This window comes from Scyliorhinus torazame, chromosome 1 (genome assembly GCF_047496885.1).
Source record: "Scyliorhinus torazame isolate Kashiwa2021f chromosome 1, sScyTor2.1, whole genome shotgun sequence".
NCBI classification, from domain to species: Eukaryota; Metazoa; Chordata; class Chondrichthyes; order Carcharhiniformes; family Scyliorhinidae; genus Scyliorhinus; species Scyliorhinus torazame.
In genome coordinates, this window is record NC_092707.1 from 147,692,437 (window position 1) to 147,715,817 (window position 23,381).

A 23,381-nucleotide genomic window follows, 5' to 3' on the forward strand; every position below is an offset into this window, starting at 1 on the left:
CGTTTTTTTTAAAATAATAATTTTTATTAAAGGTTTTCATAAAATATCAATAACAAAATGAGAAAGAAAAAAGAACCCAACAGGGTTAAGTACAAAACACAATCTAAAAAAGCAACCCCCCAAACCCCTCCCCCCGTACCTAAATAATAAATTAACATTAACTTAAGACAATAGGTGTATACACCCCCTCAGACCCTTCCAGTGTAAATAACATAAACAAAAATAAAGTAAACCCCCCCCCCACCCCCCGAGCTGCTGCTGCCATTGACCAATGTCTATCGATCTGCCAGAAAGTCTAAGAACGGTTGCCACCGCCTAAAGAACCCTTGTACCGGCCCTCTCAAGGCGAATTTCACCCTCTCCAATTTAATGAACCCTGCCATATCGCTGATCCAGGATTCCACGCTTGGGGGCCTCGTATCTTTCCACTGAAGGAGAATCCTTCGCCGGGCTACCAGGGATGCAAAGGCCAGAATTCCGGCCTCTTTCGCCTCCTGCACTCCCGGCTCCTCTGCCACCCCAAATATTGCGAGCCCCCAGCCCGGTTTGACCCTGGATCCTACCACCCTCGACACCGTCTTCGCTACGCCCTTCCAAAATTCCTCCAGCGCTGGGCATGCCCAGAACATATGGGTGTGATTTGCTGGGCTCCCTGAGCACCTAACACACCTGTCCTCACCCCCAAAGAACCTGCTCATCCTTGTCCCGGTCATGTGTGCCCTGTGCAGCACCTTAAACTGTATGAGGCTGAGCCTCGCGCATGAAGAGGTAGATTTCACCCTCCCTAGGGCATCTGCCCACGTCCCCTCTTCGATCTCCTCTCCCAACTCCTCCTCCCACTTACCTTTGAACTCCACCACCGAGGCCTCCTCCTCCTCCTGCATCACCTGGTAAGTTTCCGAGATCTTCCCCACTCCCACCCACCCCCCCCGAGAGCACCCTGTCCTATAATATGTGTGGCAGTAGCCGTGGGAATTCCACCACCTGCCGTCTGGCAAACGCCCTTACCTGTAAGTACCTGAAGGTGTTCCCCGGAGGGGAGCCCGTACTTCTCCTCCAGCTCACCCAAGCTCGCGAACTTCCCGTCACAAACAGGTCCCCCAACCTTCGTATGCCTGCCCTGTGACACCCCGAAAACCCTCCACCTGTTCTTCCTGGGGCGAACCGGTGGTTCCCCCGTAATGGGGTCCACGCCGAGGCCCTAACTTCCCCCCTATGCCGCCTCCACTGCCCCCAAATTTTGAGGGCCGCCACCACCACCGGGCTTGTGGTATACCTCCTTGGAGGGAGCGGCAGCGGCGCCGTTGCCAGCGCCCCCAGACTCGTACCCACACAGGACGCCGTCTCCAGCCTCTTCCATGCAGCCCCCTCCCCCTCCATCACCCACTTGCGCACCATTGTCGCATTGGCGGCCCAGTAGTACCCACAAAGGTTGGGCAGTGCCAGCCCCCCCCTATCTCTACTCTGCTCCAGGAACACCCTTCTCACCCTCGGAGTCCCTCGTGCCCACACAAACCCCATTATACTCCTGTTAACCCGCCTGAAAAAAGCCTTCGGGATAAACACGGGGAGGTACTGGAACAGGAACAAAAACCTTGGGAGCACCGTCATTTTGATTGACTGCACCCTACCCGCCAGGGACAGCGGCAACGCGTCCCACCTCTTGAACTCCTCCTCCATTTGCTCCACCAGCCTTGTAAAGTTAAGCTTATGCAGGGCCCCCCAGCTCCTGGCCACCTGGACCCCCAAATATCTGAAACTCCTCTCTGCCCTTTTTAGTGGGAGCTCGCCAATCCCCCTCTCCTGGTCCCCTAGCTGAACTACGAACAGCTCGCTCTTCCCCATATTGAGCTTGTACCCCGAAAAGTCCCCGAATTCCCTAAGCATCCTCATTACCTCTGGCATTCCTCCCACCGGGTCCGCCATATACAGCAGCAGGTCGTCCGCATAAAGCGACACCCTATGCTCCTCCCCACCCCGCACCAACCCCCTCCAGTTCCTCGACTCTCTCAGTGCCATAGCCAGGGGTTCAATCGCCAGTGCGAAGAGCAGGGGGGACAGGGGACACCCCTGTCTCGTCCCTCGGTGCAACCGAAAGTACTCGGACCTCCTCCTATTTGTGGCCACACTCGCCATCGGGACCTCATACAACAGCCTAACCCACCTGACAAACCCCTCCCCAAACCCGAACCTCTTCAGCACCTCTCACAGGTACCCCCACTCTACCCTATCGAAGGCTTTCTCAGCGTCCATCGCCACCACTATCTCCGCCTCCCCCTCCCTCGCCGGCATAATGATAACGTTCAAAAGCCTCCGCACATTCGCGTTCAACTGTCTCCCCTTCACAAACCCCGTCTGGTCTTCATGGATGATCTGCGGCACACAATCCTCAATCCTCGTGGCTAAGACCTTCGCCAGCACCTTGGCATCTACATTTAGCAAGGAAATCGGTCTGTAAGACCCACATTGCAGGGGATCCTTGTCCTGTTTCAGGATCAAGGAGATCAGTGCCCGGGACATCGTCGGGGGTAAAGCCCCCCCCCTCCCTTGCCTCATTGAAGGTCCTAACTAACAGCGGGCCCAACAGGTCCATATATTTTTTATAGAACTCGACCGGGAAACTGTCCGGCCCCGGTGCCTTCCCCGCCTGCATTCTTCCTATCCCTTTGATCAGCTCCCCCAGCCCAATCGGGGCCCCCAGTCCCGCCACCAGTCCCTCTTCCACCTTTGGAAACCTCAATTGGTCCAGGAAACGGCCCATCCCTCCCTCCTCCCGTGGGGGCTCGGATCGGTACAATTCCTCGTAGAAGTCCCTGAAGACCCCATTGATGCCAACCCCACTCCGCACCACGCTCCCTCCCCTGTCCTTAACTCCCGCGATCTGCCTAGCTGCGTCCCGCTTCCGAAGCTGATGCGCCAGCATCCGGCTTGCCTTTTCCCCATACTCGTAGACCGCCCCCTGGGCCTTCCTCCACTGCACCTCCGCCTTCCTGGTGGTCACCAGGTCGAATTCGGCCTGGAGTCTGCGCCTCTTCCTCAACAATCCTTCCTCAGGTTCTTCCGTATACCTCCTGTCTACCCTCACCATCTCCCCCACCAGCCTCTCCCTCTCCCCCCCGATCCCTCCGCTCCTTGTGGGCCCTGATGGAGATCAGCTCTCCCCTCACCACCGCCTTCAGTGCCTCCCATACCATCCCCACTCGGACCTCCCCGTTGTCGTTGGTCTCCAAGTACCTCTCTATACTTCCTCGGACCCGCTTGCTCACCTCCTCGTCCGCCAACAGCCCCACCTCCAAGCGCCACAGCGGGCGCTGGTCCCTCTCCTCCCCCATCTCCAAGTCCACCCAATGCGGGGCGTGGTCCGAAATGGCTATTGCCGAATACTCGGTATCCTCTACTCTCGCTATCAGTGCCCTACTCAAAATGAAAAAGTCGATTCGAGAATAAGCCTTATGGACATGTGAGAAGAATGAAAATTCCCTAGCCCCCGGCCTTGCAAATCTCCAAGGGTCCACCCCTCCCATTTGGTCCATAAATCCCCTCAACACTCTCGCCGCCGCCGGCTTCCTACCCGTCCTAGACCTGGAGCGATCCAGAGCAGGATCCAACACCGTGTTAAAGTCTCCCCCCATTATCAGGCCCCCCACTTCCAAGTCTGGGATCCGACCCAACATACGCCGCATAAAACCCGCATCGTCCCAGTTCGGAGCATACACATTGACCAGTACCACCCTCTCTCCCTGCAACTTACCACTTACCAATATGTACCTACCGCAATTATCTGCCACAATGCTCGACGACTCGAATAACACCTTCTTTCCCACCAAGATCGCCACCCCTCGATTTTTGGCATCTAGCCCCGAGTGAAACACCTGACCTACCCACCCTTTCCTCAGTCTTACCTGGTCTGCTACCTTCAGGTGTGTCTCCTGGAGCATAACCACATCCGCCTTGAGCCCCTTCAGGTGCGCGAACACGCGGGCCCGCTTAACCGGCCTATTCAGTCCCCTTACATTCCAGGTTATCAGCCGGATCAGGGGGCTACCCGCCCCCCTCCCCCGCCGACTAGCCATGACCCCTCCTCGGCCAGCGACGCGCCCGCACCCCACACCTGGCCCGTTCCCCACAGCGGCATACCCCCGTCTCGACCCACCCCACTCGCTCCAGCTCCTCCTTGACCTTAGCAGCAGCAACTCGATTCCCCCCCCCACTCCCCGCGGCTAGGACCCATCCTAGCTGGTTTACTCCCCCCATTGTACTTCCGCAAGTCAGCTGACTCCTGCTGACCCCGGCCACTCCCGCCTCCTCTTCGACTCCTCCCATTGTGTGGCACACCCTCCTCTCCCGTCCCCATTCACAGGCTCTCCCCCTCCGTTCTAAGCGCGGGAAACAATCCTCGCTTCCCCGCCACAGTCCCGCCCCCCCCCCCAGTCTTCGGCGCGGGAAAAAATCCCGCGCTCTCCACCTACCAGGCCCCGCCACCAATCAAATCAGTGCCCAACCCGCCCCATCCACCACCCCAACCCGAAAGAGAAAAACACAGAGAAAAAGAAACCCAAAACAATGCAAAGGCCCCCCCCCCCGAACCAAAAATAGGCATAACATATCCACCGCAGTCCCCAATCGCCCATCCCGACCCTCAGTCTGTGTCCAGCTTCTCGGCCTGAACAAAGGCCCACGTCTCCTCCGGAGACTCAAAATAATGGTACCGGTCCTTGTAGGTGACCCACAGTCGTGCCGGCTGCAACATGTCAAACTACACCCCCTTCCTGTGCAGCACCGCCTTCGCTCGATTGTACCCGGCCCTCCTCTTCGCCACCTCCGCACTCCAGTCCTGATATATCCGTACCTCCGCGTTCTCCCACCTGCTGCTCCTCTCCTTCTTGGCCCACCTGAGCACACACTCCCGATCGACGAACCGATGGAACCTCACCAGCACCGCCCGCGGAGGCTCGTTAGCCTTAGGCCTCCTCGTCAACACTCTATGGGCCCCTTCCAGCTCCGGGGGCCCCTGGAAGGACCCCGCTCCCATCAGCGAGTTTAACATGGTGACCACATAGGCCCCCACGTCCGGCCCCTCCAGCCCCTCCGGGAGGCCCAGAATCCGCAGATTCTTCCGCCTCGACCGATTCTCCATCTCCTCAAACCGCTCCTGCCATTTCTTGTGGAGCGCCTCGTGCGCCTCCACCTTTACCGCCAGGGCTGAGATCTCGTCCTCATTGTCAGAGATCTTTTGTTGAGCCTCTCGGATCGCCACCCCCTGGGCCGTCTGTTTCTCCAGCAGCTTATCAATAGAAACCTTCATCGGCTCTAGCAGGTCCGTTTTTAATCTCTCTGAGGCAGCGCTGGATACCCTCCTGTTGCTCCTCCGCCCACTGCCTCCATGCTGCCTGGTCTCCGCCCGCCGCCATTTTGTCCTTCCTCCCTCCCTTCTTCTGGTCCACCACCACCTTTTTTGTCACCCCGCTCCTAGTTAAAGCCATATACTGACGGGGAGCTATTATTAACTCCTTCCCACACCGGGAAACGTTGAAAAAGTGCCCTTGGGGGCCCTGAAAAGAGCCCAAAAGTCTCGAGAGGGAATCTTTTTGGCAGTGTTCACTTCACCAATCTGCCCCAAAATGTCTGTGGAAACGCCTGAAAAAGGTCTAAGAGTCCGTTCCAGACGGGAGCTGCCGAATGCGCGACCTACTCCTCCATGGCCGCCACCGGAAGCCTCGTCCCTGCTTCTTCAGTGGCCTTGGTGAGATCTTTTCACAGTTGTTCCCTCTGCTGTTAGAATTCACTTTTGATAAAGGCCCTCGGGTCAGTTTGCAGCTTTAAGCTTGCCTTTCCCCCGCCTGCATGCTGGAAGAGGCCCTGTTTATCCTGTTGCAGCCAATCTTTTACTGTTTCTGCCGGGTCTGGTAGCCAAAAGACATAACATTCCTGGGGGACACTGTCAGGGGAATGTTGCAGTCTTCTTGCCACACCGGGAAATGTCAAACAAATGCCGTGGGGGCCCTAGCTCTGCATAGCCGCACCCGGAAGTCGACGCGGACGGTTTTGAGGACGCAATTACTTTGTTAAAAGAGCACTACTTCCGCACTGTGAATCAGGTATATGCTCGGCATCTTTTAGCTACCAGACAGCAGATCCCAGGGGAATCACTGGATGAATTTTAACGCGCATTGTTAGTGTTAGGTAGAAACTGTAACTGTCCACAAGTCTCAGCCAATGACCACACCGAACTCTTAATACGGGATGCTTTTGTTGCGGGCATGCTGTCCTCTAAAATCCACCAGCGACTGCTGGAAAACGACACGCTAGGACTTAAAGAGGCATGGAAACTTGCACACTCCCTAGATGTAGCCTCCCGCAATGCCCAGGCCTACTGACTGCACGGTACCCGCATGGACAGGGTGGACCCCACCCGTGGCCGATTCCAAAGCACCCCTAAATACCCCACAAGCTTGTGCAGTGCAGCAGCCAGGAAACCCCGGGGGGGGGGGGGGATGCTATTTTTGTGGGCAAAACAAACACCCCCAGCAATGCTGCCCAGCCCGATCCGCAATCTGCCAGGGCTGCGGGAAGAAGGGGCACCTCGTGGCAGTATGCCAGGCCCGGTCAGTCGCCGCTGTCTCCACAGGCGAACCGGGCCCGCTGCCATTCCTTCACTCACAGGCCATGTGCAATTCATGGGGGCAGCCATCTTGGATGACGTCTCAGGACCCGACTCGGCTGGCCATGTATCGACTGATGAGATCTCCCAGCCAGCCATGTGCGATTCATGGGGGCAGCCACCTTGGATGACGTCTCAGGACCCCGACTCGGGTGGCCGTGTATCGCCCGACGAGATCTCTCAGCTTTTGCCATAACTTGCCTCAGTGACACTGGACCAGTCTCGGCCCCGAACGCTTTCAACCGCTACGATGTCGGTACTCATCAACGGGCACAAGACATCCTGCTTGATCGACTCTGGGAGCATGGAGAGCTTCATCAATCCCAATACGGTAAGACACGGCTCCCTCGCTGTACACCCGATTAAACAAAAGATCTCTCTGGCCTCTGGGTCCCACTCTGTGGCGATCTGGTGATACTGCAGAGCCAACCTCACGGTCCAGGGCGTGGAGTTCAATAACTTTCGACTCCACGTCCTCCCCCATCTCTGCGCTGCCACACTCCTGGGACTGGACTTCCAGTGTAACCTGCAAAGTTTAACGTTCAAATTCGGTGGTCCCATACCCCCCCCCCCCCTCACTGTCTGCGGACCCGCGACCCTCAAGGTCGACCCGCCTTCCCTGTTTGCAAACCTTACCCCCGATTGCAAACCCGTCGCCACCAGGAGCAGACGGTACAGTGCCCAGGACCGGACCTTCATTAGGTCGGAAGTCCAACGGTTACTAAAGGAAGGCATTATCGAGGCCAGCAACAGCCCTTGGAGAGCTCAAGTAGTGGTTGTAAAGACCGGGGATAAACATAGAATGGTCATAGTCTACAGTCAGACCATCAACAGGTATACGCAGCTCAACGCATACCCTCTCCCCCGCATATCTGAAATGGTCAACCAGATAGCGCAATACAAGGTTTTCTCCACAGTAGACCCTAAATCAGCCTACCACCAGCTCCCCCATTCGCCCGGCCGACCGCAAGTACACTGCATTCGAAGCAGATGGGCAGCTCTACCACTTTCTAAGGGTTCCCTTTGGTGTCACAAATGGGGTCTCGGTCTTCCAACGGGAGATGGACCGAATGGTTGACCGGTACGGTCTGCGGGCCACGTTCCCGTACCTCGACAATGTCACCATCTGCGACCACGACCAGCAGGACCACGACACCAACCTCCGCAAATTCCTCCATACCGTAAAAGTCCTTAACTTAACCTATAACAAGGACAAATGCGTGTTTAGCACCGATCGCCTAGCCATCCTCGGCTACGTAGTACACAATGGAGTCATAGGCCCAGATCCCGAATGCATTCGCCCCCTCATGGAGTTTCCCTCCCCCACTGCCCCAAGGCCCCGAAATGTTGCCTGGGCTTCTTTCCTTATTACGCCCAGTGGGTCCCCAATTATGCGGACAAGGTCCGCCCACTAATCCAGTCCTCGGTTTTTCCCCCATCGGCAGAGGCCCGCCAGGCTTTCAGTTGCATCAAAGCAGACATCGCCAGGGCGACGATACACGCAATCGATGAGTCCCTCTCCTTCCAGGTCGAGAGCGATGCATCAGACGTAGCTCTGGCTGCCACCCTCAATCAGGCGGGCAGACCCGTGGCCTTCTTTTCACGCACCCTCCACGCCTCAGAAATCCACTATTCCTCCGTCGAGAAGGAGGCCCAAGCCATCGTCGAAGCTGTGCGGCATTGGAGGCATTACCTGGCCGGCAGGAGCTTCACTCTCCTCACTGACCAACAGTCGGTAGCCTTCATGTTTGACAATGCACAGCGGGGCAAAATTAAGAATGATAAGATCTTACGGCGGAGGATCGAGCTCTCCACCGATAATTAGGAGATCATGGGGGTTCCGAGAATCTCACCCGCCGGGTCGGAGAATCGCCGGGGGCTGGCGTGAATCCTGCCCCCACCGGTTGCCGAATTCTCCGGCACCGAATATTCGGCGGGGGTGGGAATCGCGGCGCGCCAGTCGGCGAGCCCCCCTCCCCCGGTGATTCTGCGGCCCGCGATGGGCCGACGTCCCGCTGCTGGAATGCCTGTCCTGCCAGCGAGGATCAAACCACCTCTCTTCCCAGCGGGACTAGGCAGCGCGGGCGGGCTCCGGGGTGGCGCAGGGCGATCTGACCCCGGGGGATGCCCCCACGGTGGCCTGGCCCGTGATCGGGGCCTGTGCCGTGAGGGCACTCTTTTCCCTCCGCCTTGGCAACAGTCTACACCATGGCCGACGCGGAAGAGACACCCCCCTGTGCATGTGCGGGGATGACGTCAGCAGCCACTGATGCTCCCGCGCATGTGCGGACTTCCGCCGCCCGGCGAAGTCCTTTCGGCCCTGGGTGGCATGGCGCCAAAGGCCTTTCCCACCGGCTGGAGGCGAGACAACCACTCCGGCGCGGGGCTAGCCCTTCAAGATGAGGGTTCCGCAACTTTGGGATGGCCCGACGCCAGAGTGGTTCACGCCACTCCATCCCGCCAGGACCCCCCGCCCCGCCGGGTAGGGGAGAATCCCGCCCCTTGTATCGTCCCGGTAAGCTCAACGAGCCTCCTGATGCCCTGTCCCGCGGCACTTGTGCCAGTGTACAAGTAGACAGACTCCGGACCCTCCACGATAACCTCTGCCACCCGGGGGTCACCCGGTTTTTCCACTTTGTTAAAACCCGCAATCTGCCCTACTCCATCGAGGAGGTCAGGGCCGTAACCAGAAACTGCCAAATCTGCGCGGAGTGCAAGCCGCACCTCTACAGGCCAGAGAAAGCGCACCTGGTGAAGGCTTCCCGTCCCTTTGAACGCCTCAGCGTGGATTTCAAAGGGCCCCTTCCCTCCACCGACCGCAACACGTATTTCTTAAACGTGATTGATGAGTACTCCCGGTTCCCTTTCGCCATCCCCTGTCCCGACATGACGGCTGCCACCATCATTAAAGCCCTCCACAGCATCTTTACCCTGTTCGATTTCCCCACCTACATCCATAGCGATAGGGGGTCCTCCTTCATGAGTGATGAGCTGCGTCAATTCCTGCTCAGCAAAGGCATTGCCTCGAGCAGGACGATCAGTTACAACCCCTGGGGAAACGGGCAGGTAGAGAGGGAGAAAGGGACGGTCTGGAAGCCGTCCTACTGGCCCTACGGTCCAAGAATCTCCCAGTGTCCCAATGGCAGGAGGTCCTCCCCGATGCACTTCACTCCATCCGATCACTACTATGCACTACTACCAACGAAACACCTCATGAACGTCTCCTTACCTTCCCTAGGAAGTCCTCCTCGGGGACCTCGCTCCCAACATGGCTGGCAGCCCCCGGACCCGTCATACTCCGTAAACACGTACGGTCCCACAAGTCAGACCCACTGGTCGAGAGGGTACATCTCCTCCATGCTAACTCCCAGTACCCCTATGTGGCGCACCCCGACAAGACACGGTCTCCCTCTGGGATCTGGCCCCCACTGGATCCCCACCCCCACCAACCCCAACCATTTTTTCACTGGCGCACGCCACCGCAGCCCCCTTCCCCGGAGGATCCGTCCTCCCACTGGCCCCATCTGGATGCGATGAAGCTGAAGACGACACGCTCCCAGAGCCACAGATGCCCGAGCCGACGCCAGCACCACCGCCGGGACTGCGACGATCGCAGAGGACGACCAGGGCCCCCGGCCGGCTTGATAGTTTCATTGTAAAATGAACTTGTAAATAATTGTCTGTAAATATGTGTATTGCTGGTAAAGGCACCGAAGGGTACCGCTATAACCTCTACCACTGTAAAAGCAAGGCCACCACCCCCGCCGGACTCTTTTTTAAACAGGGGGTGAATGTGGTAGGCTATATTAGGGGTATCGCGGTACCTAGGTGGGATGAACCTTATACTGTAGTATGAGTGGTGGAGCATAAGAGTCTGTGTGTCACCCACAGCAATCATTCTGTAGCGGAGCTGCTGGGGTAACTACTTGTTCATTAAAGCCTTCAATTGGACGACAATCTCGCTTCAGTAGTGATTGATCGTTCATCACTAACCTGTAGTGCAACCTTTAGTGATTTTGTATTTGTAGTTCGAGATCCCTTTGTTCCCCTACCCCACCTAGATGCACACCTGCCAAGTAATAAGTGACTCCCTATTATTCCAGCCAAAATGTACTACTTTATTTATCTTTGTTTAATTTTATTATTTGCCCATTCTTAAAATTTATGAATGTAATTTGTTGCAGTCCTCTTCAGTATTGACTATCCCTCCATTTTGGGGTCATCTGCAAATTTAGAAAATGTGGTTTTGATTCCAAGTCCAAATCATTAATATGAAATGAAATGAAAATCGCTTATTGTCACGAGTAGGCTTCAATGAAGTTACTGTGAAAAGCCCCTAGTCGCCACATTCCGGCACCTGTTTGGGGAGGCTGGTACGGGAATTGAACCGTGCTGCTGGCCTGCCTTGGTCTGCTTTAAAAGCCAGCGATTTATCCCAGTGAGCTAAACCAGCCCCAGGTTCACTATATAAAATAGTGAACATCAGTGGTCCCAGCAGGGTCGCTTGTGGAACACACTTCCAACCCTTTAACACTGAATAACAATCCTTTACTCCCACTTTCTGCTTTCTGTCTTAACGCCAGCCTTCCAAACCATTCTGACCCTTGGCCCCTGATTCTGATTCTCTCATCTTATTAGTCTATTCTTCCAAGTCTATATTTCTTCCTGCACCTCCCTTCCACTATTAGGTGGTCTGTAGGTTACACTTATTAGTGTGATGGATCCTTTATAATCTTTTATCTTTATCCATACGGAATCTATTTCTGTCTTGCTGATAGCTGTTTTCTTGCTTCTACTGCCATTATCTTATTCCTAATAAGTACTGCTCCTCGGCCTCCCTTTTTCCCTCTCTTTCTTTTCTTTTTCTTTTTTTAAATAAATTTAGAGTATCCAATTCATTTTTTTCCAATTAAGGAGCAATTTTGCATGTTCAATCCACCTACATTGCACATCTTTGGGTTGTGAGGGCGAAACCCACGCAACACGGGGAGAATGTGCAAACTCCACACGGACAGTGACCCAGAGCTGGGATCGAAACTGGGACCTCAGTGCCGTGAGACTGCAGTGCTACCACTGCGACACCGTGCTGCCCCTCTCTTTTGTTTCTAAATGTTATACCCTGCAATTTTTTATTCCCAGTTCTTATTTTTCTGTTGTCATGTCTCAGTAATCCCAACTACGTCTGGTTCCTCCCAATGAATGATAGCCTCCAGCTCCCCTATTTTATTACGGACACTGCATTGTTGGACAAACATTTTAACTAATTTTTAATAGAATATCCTCTCACTTTATGTTTAGCCACCTTTTTAGATTCCTGTACTATAATTCTATTTATTCCCTTGCCAATAAACATTTTCCCTTAATTTATTCTTTCCTGTGTTCTACTTCCCTGTTTTATTTAGGTTGTTTTTGTTTCTTGTCAATCCCTCCTACCATCTTACTAGTGTATAGCCTTTGCCACTTCCATATATACCCTTTCCACTAGAACACAGGTCCCATCCCTCTTTAGGTGGAGCCGGGCTCATCGGGATAACTCCTTCCTGCCCCAGAACTGGTATCAGTCTCATCAAAAAGAAAAAAAGGAACACCTCTTTTCCCCACCAGCCTTTAGCCACACGTTAATCATCTTGTTCTGTCTGCTCCTCTGCTAATTTGCAACTGGATTAGGCAATAATCCAGAGATTATGGTGATATGCCAATGGCTATATCATAGATGGATGGTGTGCGGCCTCCAACCAGCAGGTGGCAGTACAGATACACCATGTGGTCTCAGACCAAGGTCATGTGACCAGTGACTCCTGTATAAGGGGTGACACATCCGGCCATCTTCAGAAGAAGATTGAGAGGGTAATAAGACAGACAAGTGACTGGTCGGAACTAGGTGCAGGTTCCAGAAGAGTAATAACCAGACTCCATGATAACCTGCCCTGTATCAGTTTGCTATCTCATCACACAAGGCTCAATAAAAGATTCTGGTTTGGACAAGTCGAAGTGTCTGGTGGATTCCTTCATAAGGTATAAAGGACCAAACACAACATTGTAGCACGAGTGCTGAGATTTAAAGATAGCGATGGCAGTCACATTCATAGGCATTCAGCTTGAAGACCGGTCTGGTGAACTGCAACTTGAGGCGGCCCAATGTGCAAGAAAATTATGAAGCTCGAGATGGACGGACTGAGGCCCCTGCCCACCACCAGCTTCAGATGTCCGGTAATGTAGATGAGAACTTGCGGCTGTTCAAACAGAAGTTCAAACTTTATGTTTCGGCCCTGGTCCTACAGGTCCAGCCTGATGAAAAGCGAATTGCGTTGCTGCTAACGGATACAGGTCCACAAGCACTCGGATTGTATACCTCGTTTGTGTTTGATAATGAGGAGGATCATAAGAACTTTGATGAAGTGATGAAGCACTTTGATAAGCATTGTTCCCCTCCGAAAAATGAAATGTTTGAGCTCTACATGTATGCATACCCAAAGACCTGGCGAATCATTTGACAGTTTTGCCACAGACTTAAGGCTGAAGGCCCAGTCATGCAACTTCAGCGACCTGAAATCTTCGTTAATCCACAATCAAATTGTCTTTGGTACAGCTGATGATAAGCTTCGGACGATATTATTGAGGGAGGAAGATTTGGTGCTGGAAAAGGCGGTGAAGATTTACCAGGCATGCGAGATAGCTGCACAGAGAATAGGCGCCCTCTGCTCAAAGAATTGTGGCACCAACTCGGAAGAAGAAGCCAGCGCCATTAGTGCTGTGACGTATGTCCATGAAGAAATGTGGCCTTAGTGCAGGTGGCCATTTTAAACGGCCAACAGGAGCCACCGCCACCATCTTGTGCCAAAGGTGTGGCACTCAACATGCCCCACGGAAATGTCCGGCCTTTGGAAAAGTTTGTTCCAGGTGCGGCTGTGTTGGGCATTTTGCAAAACAATGTTTTGGACGTTCTACCATGGACCACGCTGGAGCGGTGCATGCAGTTGATGAGATAAACACTGAAGACAGTTTTTCATCGATCTCATCACTGCGAGGAACCAGAAGAGTCCGAAAAACAAAGATAAAAACAAAATCTTAAGAAAGACTGAATATAATAAGAACGTTCCGAAAACCTTACATCCATATTAAAGTCGATGGTGGTACTAAACAATTCATTCATACATTGTGACTTTGATCCTAAAGTGATAGCCAACTTTGTGACTCGATCTGCTTTGCAAAAGCTAAACGTGCAGCGGGACTTCGCTGATTGGCCAGGCCTGATGATAGACTTCGGAACAAAAGCTATGGAGACCTTCAATATTTGCAAACTCCTGTTCTCAGTGGCAGACGTGAAGCACACACTACTCCTTCACATTGTACAGTAAGAAGTCTTACAACACCAGGTTAAAGTCCAACAGGTTTATTTGGAATCACTAGCTTTCGGAGCGGAGCTCCTTCATCAGGTGACTTTTCCAAATAAGCCTGTTGGACTTTAACCTCATTTGTAAGACTACTGACTGTGCCCACCCCAGTCCAATGCCGGCATCTGCACATCATGTTTCTCATTGTAGGCATGGATGTGGACTCAGTATTGGGTAGAAAATCATGTGAATCCTGAATTTAGTCGAGCGACTATGTGTCCCAGAAGATGGCTGGTCACCTGAGCACAGTGGATCCCTGCACGACATTACAATGAGCACGGTGTTTGAGGATTCAGAAGAAATCCTAGTGGAGGATGACAAATCAGACGAGGGGACGGAACTGCCGGTGAGCACACAAACCCCACATATCCACCTACACCCCAAAGAACTCTCATTTCGAGTGAAAGTCCCGTCCCTTCCCTTGTCCAAATATATACCACATTGGCTCCTTTAATCTCTACACCCGCGCGCAGTGATACAAAAAAGAAGAAAATACAATCATGAGGTTACATCGGCACTGGCCATTCCCCAATTTGTCAGTTCTGCCACAGTCCTTCTGCTTTCGCAAACTCGTCCGCTGCTTCCGCCGTTCCAAAATAAAAGTTCCTGAGCTTGTAAGTCACCCTCAGCTTCGCTGGATATACAATGCCACACCGCACCTTGCTAATGTACAGTGCCCTCTTCACCTGGTTGAAGGCAGCCCGCCTCCTTGCCAGCTCCACCGTAAAGTCCTGGTATACACGTATACCAGCTCCAGCCCACTGCACCACCCGCTTCTGCTTGGCCCAGCTCAGGACCTTCTCCTTCACACTGTACCTACGGAAGCACAGAGTCACTGCCCTTGGCGGCTCACTCGCCTTTGGTACAGGCCTCCACGACCGATGAGCCCGATCCAGTTCATATCGGGAGGGATCCTCCCCCTCCCCCAATAGTTTTGCCAGCATCGCGGCAAAATATTCAGTCGGCTTCGGTCCTTCAACTCCTTCCGGCAGCCCCACAATCCTCAAATTCTGTCGCCTGGATCTGTTTTCCAGGTCTTCCATTTTTCCTTGCAGATCCTTGTTAGTATCCATCACCTTCCGCATCTCTTTCCCCATCGAGGCAAGTTGATCACCGTGCTGCAATAACGTCGCCTCCATTTCATTCAGCGCCTCCCCTTGCTCTCGCACCTCCGCCACAGCGCTCCCACCTCCGTCCTCACCGGGGAAACCGCCTCCTCCACCAGCACTATCAAAACCTCCCTCGTCTCCTTCCTCACCGTCTCCATGCATTTCGCAATCTGTGCCAACTGCTTTTCAAATTCCGCAGCCATCACCTTAGTTATTTCTTCAGCCGTAAGCAGTGCGGCCTTCCCTGGTGCTCCAGCCTCCATTTTTCCGGGTGACCCCGCGGTGACCTTTCCACTCCCCGACGGACCTGTTTTTTTCGGCCGTTTTCTTGCTCACCCTCGACATTTTTCTTTGTTCTTTTTTTCCTCCTGTGTCTTCGCTGTGCCTCCTCCTTGCCTTTTCCCCTCCCTGGACTCCGCGGACCCTGGGACCGGGCTTAAAGCCCCAAAAATGCCGTTGCCGAACGGGAGCCCTCCATTGTGCGGCCGCCTCCCGCCCGCCGTCACCGGAAGCCTCCGGTGTGTGACTTTCAACCAGCAGGTGGTGGTGCAGACACACCATGCGGTCTCATGATCAAAGTCATGTTACCAGCGACTCCTATATAAGGGGAAGCACATCCGGCCATCTTCAAAAGAAAATTGAGAGCATAATAAGACATACAAGTGACTGCTAGGTGCTAAGTGCAGATTCCAGAAGAGTAATAACCAGACTCCATGATAACGTGCCCTGCATCAGTTTGTTATCTTACCACACCAGACTCAATATAAGATTCTGGTTCGGACACGTCAAAGTGGATTCCTTTGTAAATATAAATGACCAAACACAACACCCTTGAGGTCCTTTTTAATTTTTTTGCCTAACTCTTGATTCTATTTCAGCAGGCCCTCCTCGCTGTTCCTAATCTGTTTGGTCCAAAATGACAACTGGATTTGCCTTTTCCCTTTCCAAGGTCCTCGCCAGTCGCCATGAGATATTCCTGACTCTGAGTAGGAGTTTAGAAGAGTGAGAGGGGTTCTCATAGAAACTTACAAAGTTCTAACATGATTAGACAGGGTAGATTCAGAGAGAACTAGGGGTCATAGTTTGAGAATAAGGGGTAAACCTTTTAGGACTGAGGGGAAGAGAAATTTCTTCATGCCAAAGAGTGGTGAATCTGTGGAATTCGCTGCCACAGGAAGTAATTGAGGCCAAAATGTTGTGTAATTTCAAGAAGGAATTAGATATATCTCTTGGGGCTAAAGGGAATCAAGGGATATGTGGGGAAGGCAGGATCAGGGTTTTGAACTTGATGATCAGCCATGATCATAATGAATGGCGGAGCAGGTATGCAGGGCCAAATGGCCTCCTCCTGCTTCTGTTTTCTATGTATGTTTGTATGTAAGCCCTTTGGGATTATTGTTCTTGCCTGCAGAGAATGCTATCCATCTCCCTATTTATAAATATTACTACCTATTACTACCAGATGCGGAATTTTATGGCCCCAACCGCCAGCACGATCTTCCAGTGCTGCCGAAGTCAATGGACTTTCCAGACCCGTCGCCTTGCATTACTATTCTACTCTTCTCCCACCAACTACACGCCCCCCCACTACACACACATGCACACACCACTTTGGACCGCCTTCTGAGCCATTGTGCCTTGGTCTGCATTGTGACTGTCCTTTCTGTAGTCTTTCTCCTTGTCCTCACAGGTGGTGAGTACATCGGACTTTTTCGGCAGAACATGTGTCTGTAGAACGTCCTTCTCAACCTTTCCTAAATTGCCACTGCCTTACTCCCTCTTAGTCACACCCCTTTCCTGAACCTGTGTTTTCTCATAGGATGTGACTGTATTCTGAATAAAACTGTCCAGAAATTCCCTTTTGTGTTGGAGTCTTTCCCACTTGCATGCTAGCCAGAGGGATTTGAGATGGAGACACCTCCTGCCGATGTGTTTGCTCAGGAAAGTCCCACCATTCACAAACTCTTAATTCTGCAGTTCAAGATACACAACCTGCTCGGCCATCTTAGACTGACCTCATTTCATTTATTAGCTAAAGACTTTTTCAACATTGTAGTTATATTAAGTGGCGTAACTAGATTTTTAAAAATAAATTTAGAGCACCCAATTATTTCTTTTTCCCAATCCACCTATCCGGCACATCTTTTTGGGTTGTAAGGGTGAAATCCAGGCAGGCACGGGAAGAACTACACATGGACAGTGACCTAGGGCCGGATCGAACCTGGGTCCTCAGCACCGTGAGGCAGAAGTGTGGTTAAGATATAAATTTAATACAGTATTTATATTCTCCCAGTCATAGTTCAAACTACTGCCCTTTAAAACTCACCAACCAATCATCTAATTAATACCCCTAGATGTCAGATCTCATTATCTCTCCCTTCTTCTCTCGGACTGCTCCTTGATTTGTAAAAAAACAGATAAGCACCTCTTCGCTCACTGCACCAAATTCTCTGATTTACCAAATTCCCAAGTTAAGAACTCTTTGAATACTCTATCAAACTGGAGCTCACTCTCCTTACCTTGTACATGAGCAAAAGCCTCCTACCTTAGTGGGGTTTTTTTCTCTGGTGTAATTTGCTTTTTGCCCTCTCTATCAAACTGTTTTTTCTGCTCTAGTTTGCTCTATGTCCTTGCCACAGTTCTGATTCTTCCTCCACTTTAGTTTGTTGTGTGTTCTCTTTCTGCTTTGCTTTTCTGGTCCACTATGGGGCTTGTGTCCCTTTATTTCTCTAGTTTCCTGTGTCCTCTCTACAGTGCATCCATTTTTTTCTGCTCTAGTTTGCTCTCTGTCCTGCCCATAGATCTTATTCTTTCTCCAGCAGAGGGCAGTAGAGCGGAGCTGCTGATTGGCTGCTGCGGGGAAATTTGCATACGCCGTTGTGCTCACCCTAACTTGAAGGTGGTTTGTGGAGGAGCTGTTGTCAAGTGACACTTAAACCCGAAACACTTCTTCAGTGTTTCCCTCCCTACCCCCTCCTCTAACCAAAAAAAACCCAACCGCTGTAAAGATCAAGAGGAAGGCTCGAGGGCAGGTAGAAGTAGAAAGAAGTAGAAAAAAGTTGAACCGTGACATCACGGCATGCAGGTAAGGGATTGGCTGGTGACTGGGAAGTAGTTTTTCCTTTATTTTCCCTCAGGTGTTATTGTGCGGGGTGCAGAGGTTGCTGAGTGAGTGCTTGCTGAGAAGGGGAGTGAATAACAGGTAAGCTCTTTCTTTCTTTTTCTTTTTTTATCCAGAGGGGTTGGCAGGGAAGGTAGTGCAATGTTCCTCCTGCAGAATGTTTGAGGTGAGGGACACCGTCAGTGTCCCTGCTGATTTCATCTGTGGGAAGTGCACCCATCTCCAGCTCCTCAGAAACCGTGTTAGGGAACTGGAGCTGGATGAACTTCGGATCATTCGGGAGGCAGAGGTGGTCATCGATAGAAGCTTCAGGGATGTAGTTACTCCGAAGAATAAAGATAGATGGGTGACGGTGAGAGGGGCTGGGAGGAAGCAGTCAGTACAGGGATCCCCTGTGGTCGTTCCCCTTAGTAAGAAGTATACCGCTTTGGATACTGTTGGGGGCGGGGGGAGACTTACCAGGGGTAAGCCATGGGGTACAGGTCTCTGGCACAGAGTCTGCCCCTGTTGCTCAGAAGGGAAGGGGAGAGAGGAGTAGAGCATTAGTCATTGGAGACTCCATAGTTAGGGGGATAGATAGGAGATTCTGTGGGAATGAGAGAGACTCGCGGTTGGTGTGTTGCCTCCCAGGTGCCAGGGTGCGTGATGTCTCAGATCGTGTTTTCGGGATCCTTAAGGGGGAGGGGGAGCAGCCCCAAGTCGTGGTCCACATGGGTACCAACGACATAGGTAGGAAAAGGGATAGGGATGTAAGGCAGAAATTCAGGGAGCTAGGGTGGAAACTTAGATCTAGGACAAAGAGAGTTATTATCTCTGGGTTGTTACCCGTGCCACGTGATAGCGAGACGAGGAATAGGGAGAGAGAGGAGTTGAACACATGGCTACAGGGATGGTGCAGGAGGGAGGGTTTCAGATTTCTGGATAATTAGGGCTCATTCTGGGGTCGGTGGGACCTCTACAAACGGGATGGTCTACACCTGGAACAGAGGGGTACCAATATCCTGGGGGGGGAAATTTGCTAATGCTCTTCGGGAGGGTTTAAACTAGTTCATCAGGGGCTTGGGAACCTGAACTGTAGCTCCAGTATACAGGAGGTTGAGAGTAGTGAGGTCATGAGTAAGGTTTCAAAGTTGCAGGAGTGTACCGGCAGGCAGGAAGGTGGTTTAAAGTGTGTCTTCTTCAATGCCAGGAGCATCCGGAATAAGGTGGGTGAACTTGCGGCGTGGGTTGGTACCTGGGACTTCGATGTTGTGGCCATTTCGGAGACATGGAAAGAGCAGGGACAGGAATGGTTGTTGCAGGTGCCGGGGTTTAAATATTTCAGTAAGCGCAGTAAAAGAGGGGGAGGGGTTGCATTGTTAGTCAAGGACAGTATTATGGTGGCAGATTGGACTTTTGATGAGTACTCGTCTACTGAGGTAGTATGGGCTGAGGTTAGAAACAGGAAAGGAGAGGTCACCCTGTTAGGAGTTTTTTATAGGCCTCCGAAAAGTTCCAAAGATGTAGAGGAAAGGATTACAAAGATGATTCTGGATAGGAGCGAAAACAATAGGGTAGTTGTTATGGGGGACTTTAACTTCCCAAATATTGACTGGAACCGCTATAGTTCGAGTACTTTAGATGGGTCCGTTTTTGTCCAATGTGTAGATAGGCCACTGAGAGGCGAGGCCATATTGGATTTGGTACTGGGTAATGAACCAGGACAGGTGTTAGATTTGGAGGTAGGTGAGCACTTTGGTGATAGTGACCACAATTCGATTACGTTTACTTTAGTGATGGAAAAGGATAGGTATATACCGCCGGGCAAGAGTTATATCTGGGGGAAAGGCAATTATGATGCGATGAGGCAAGACTTAGGATGCAGCGGATGGAGAGGAAAACTGCAGGGGAAGGGCACAATGGAAATGTGGAGCTTGTTCAAGGAACAGCTACTGTGTGTCCTTGATAAGTATGTACCTGTCAGGCAGGGAGGAAGTGGTCGAGCAAGGGAACCGTAGTTTACTAAAGCAGTCGAAACACTTGTCAAGAGGAAGAAGGAGGCTTATGTAAAGATGAGACATGAAGGTTCAGTTAGGACGCTCGAGAGTTACAAGTTAGCTAGGAAGGACCTAAAGAGAGAGCTAAGAAGAGCCAGGATGGGACATGAGAAGTCTTTGGCAGGTAGGATCAAGGATAACCCTAAAGTTTTCTATAGATATGTCAGGAATAAACGAATGACTAGGGTAAGAGTAGGGCCAGTCAAGGACAGTAGTGGGAAGTTGTGCTTGGAGTCCGAGGAGATAGGAGAGGTGCTAAATGAATATTTTTTGTCAGTATTCACACAGGAAAAAGACAATGTTGTCGAGGAGAATACTGTGATTCAGGCGACTAGACTAGAAGGGCTTGAGGTTCATAAGGAGGAGGTATTAGCAATTCTGGAAAGTGTGAAAGTAGATAAGTCCCCTGGGCCGGATGGGATTCATCCTAGGATTCTCTGGGAAGCTAGGGAGGAGATTGCTGAGCCTTTGGCTTTGATCTTTAAGTCATCTTTGTCTACAGGAATAGTGCCAGAAGACTGGAGGATAGCAAATGTTGTCCCCTTGTTCAAGAAGGGGAGTAGAGACAACCCCGGTAACTATAGACCAGTGAGCCTTACTTCTGTTGTGGGCAAAATCTTGGAAAGGTTTATAAGAGGTAGGATGTATAATCATCTGGAAAGGAATAGTTTGATTAGAGATAGTCAACACGGTTTTGTGAAGGGTAGGTCGTGCCTCACAAACCTTATTGAGTTCTTTGAGAAGATGACCAAACAGGTGGATGAGGGTAAAGCAGTTGATGGGGTGTGTATGGATTTCAGTAAAGCGTTTGATAAGGTTCCCCATGGTAGGCTACTGCAGAAAATATGGAGGCATGGGATTCAGGGTGATTTAGCAGTTTGGATCAGAAATTGGATAGCTGGAAGAAGACAAAGGGTGGTGGTTGATGGGAAATGTTCAGACTGGAGTCCAGTTACTAGTGGTGTACTACAAGGATCTGTTTTGGGGCCACTGCTGATTGTCATTTTTATAAATGACCTGGAGGAGGGCGTAGAAGGATGGGTGAGTAAATTTGCAGATGACACTAAAGTCGGTGGAGTTGTGGACAGTGTGGACAGATGTTACAAGTTACAGAGGGACATAGATAAGCTGCAGCCCTGGGCTGAGAGGTGGCAAATGAAGTTTAATGCAGAAAAGTGTGATTCATTTTGGAAGAAATAACAGGAAGACAGAGTACTGGGCTAATGGTAAGATTCTTGGCAGTGTGGATGAGCAGAGAGATCTCGGTGTCCATGTACATAGATCCCTGAAAGTTCCCACCCAGGTTGAGACGGTTGTTAAGAAGGCGTACGGTGTGTTAGCTTTTATTGGTAGAGAGATTGAGTTTCGGAGACATGAGGTCATGTTGCAGCTGTACAAAACTCTGGTGCGGCCGCATTTGGAGTATTGCGTGCAATTCTGGTCGCCGCATTATAGGAAGGATGTGGAAGCATTGGAAAGGGTGCAGAGGAGATTTACCAGAATGTTGCCTGGTATGGAGGGAAGATCTTATGAGGAAAGGCTGAGGGACTTGAGGCTGTTTTCGTTAGAGAGAAGGTTAAGAGGTGACTTAATTGAGGCATACAAGATGATCAGAGGATTGGATAGGATGGACAGTGAGAGCCTTCTTCCTCGGATGGTGATGTCTAGCACGAGGGGACATAGCTTTAAATTGAGAGGAGATAAATATAAGACAGATGTCAGAGGTAGGTCCTTTACTCAGAGAGTAGTAAGGGCGTGGAATGCCCTGCCTGCAACAGTAGTGGGCTCGCCAACACTAAAGGCATTCAAATGGTCATTGGATAGACATATGGACGATAAGGGAATAGTGTAGATGGGCTTTAGAGTGGTTTCACATGTCGGCGCAACATCGAGGGCCGAAGGGCCTATACTGCGCTGTAATGTTCTATGTTCCACAGACATTTGCTGTGTTACCTCCACAGATCTTGTGCTTTCTCTGCTCTGGTTGTCTGTATCCTCTCTACAGTTCATGCTTTTTTTCTGCTCTAGGTTACTGTATCTTCTCTATAAATGTATGTTCTATATCTGCTCCTGTTTGCTCTGTGTTATCTCTGCTCCAGTTTGCTCTGTATTCTCTCTCTGCTCCAGTTTGCTCTGTGTTCTCTCTGCAGGTTTTGTTGTTTCTCTGCTCGAAGTTAACCAGTGTAATTTGTGTTTTTACTTTGCTTTAGTTTTGATATCTTCTTTGCAGTTTTCATGAATTGCCATTGTTTGCTTTGTGCCCTCTCTACAGCTCTTGTTATCCCTCTGCTTAAATGTGTGTTCTATACAGATCCTGTTCTTTTACTCTTCCAGTTTTCTGTATGACCACTCTATGCATCTTGTTGTTTCCCTGCTTCATTTTGGTGTTACACTTGCTGTTGTTCCTCTGCTCTTGTCCTCTCTCCAGGTCTGGCTTTCGTCTCTGCTCTAATTTGCTCTTTGCTCTTGTTTCTGTGCTCTAATTTTCTCTCTTGCCATCAATACATGTCTTGTTCTTTCACTGCTGCAATTTGCTCTGTTAACTCTACAGACCTCCTTGTTTCTCTGCTTTAGATCGCTTTGGTGTCAATCCAAATCTTGTTATTCCTCTGCTTTTGTTTGCTGTGTCTTTTCTTAGATTATGTTCTTTCTCCACTTTCATTTGTGATAATCTTCTATACCAAACGTGTTGTTTTCCTGCTCTGGTTAATATGTAATCTATAGTTCTAGTTTCCCTGCTCTAATTTGCTTGGTGCTCTCTCGACAATTTGTTCTTTTACTGCTCTAATTTGCTGTCACTGCCATTGATCTTGTTATTCTTCTACTCCAATTTGATGTGTTCTTTCTGCAATTTGTGCTTTCTCTCCTTTAATTTTCTGCATCCTCTCGACAGATTGTGTTCCTTGGCTGCTCTAATTTGCTCTGACCTCTCTAGTCCTGGATGTCATTCCTGCTCTGTTTTGCTGTATCCTGTATAGATCTTGTTATTTCTCTGTTCCAGTTCTTTGTGTGACCTCTCAACATACCTTGTTTCTCTGATTTTGTTTGCTTTGCATTCTC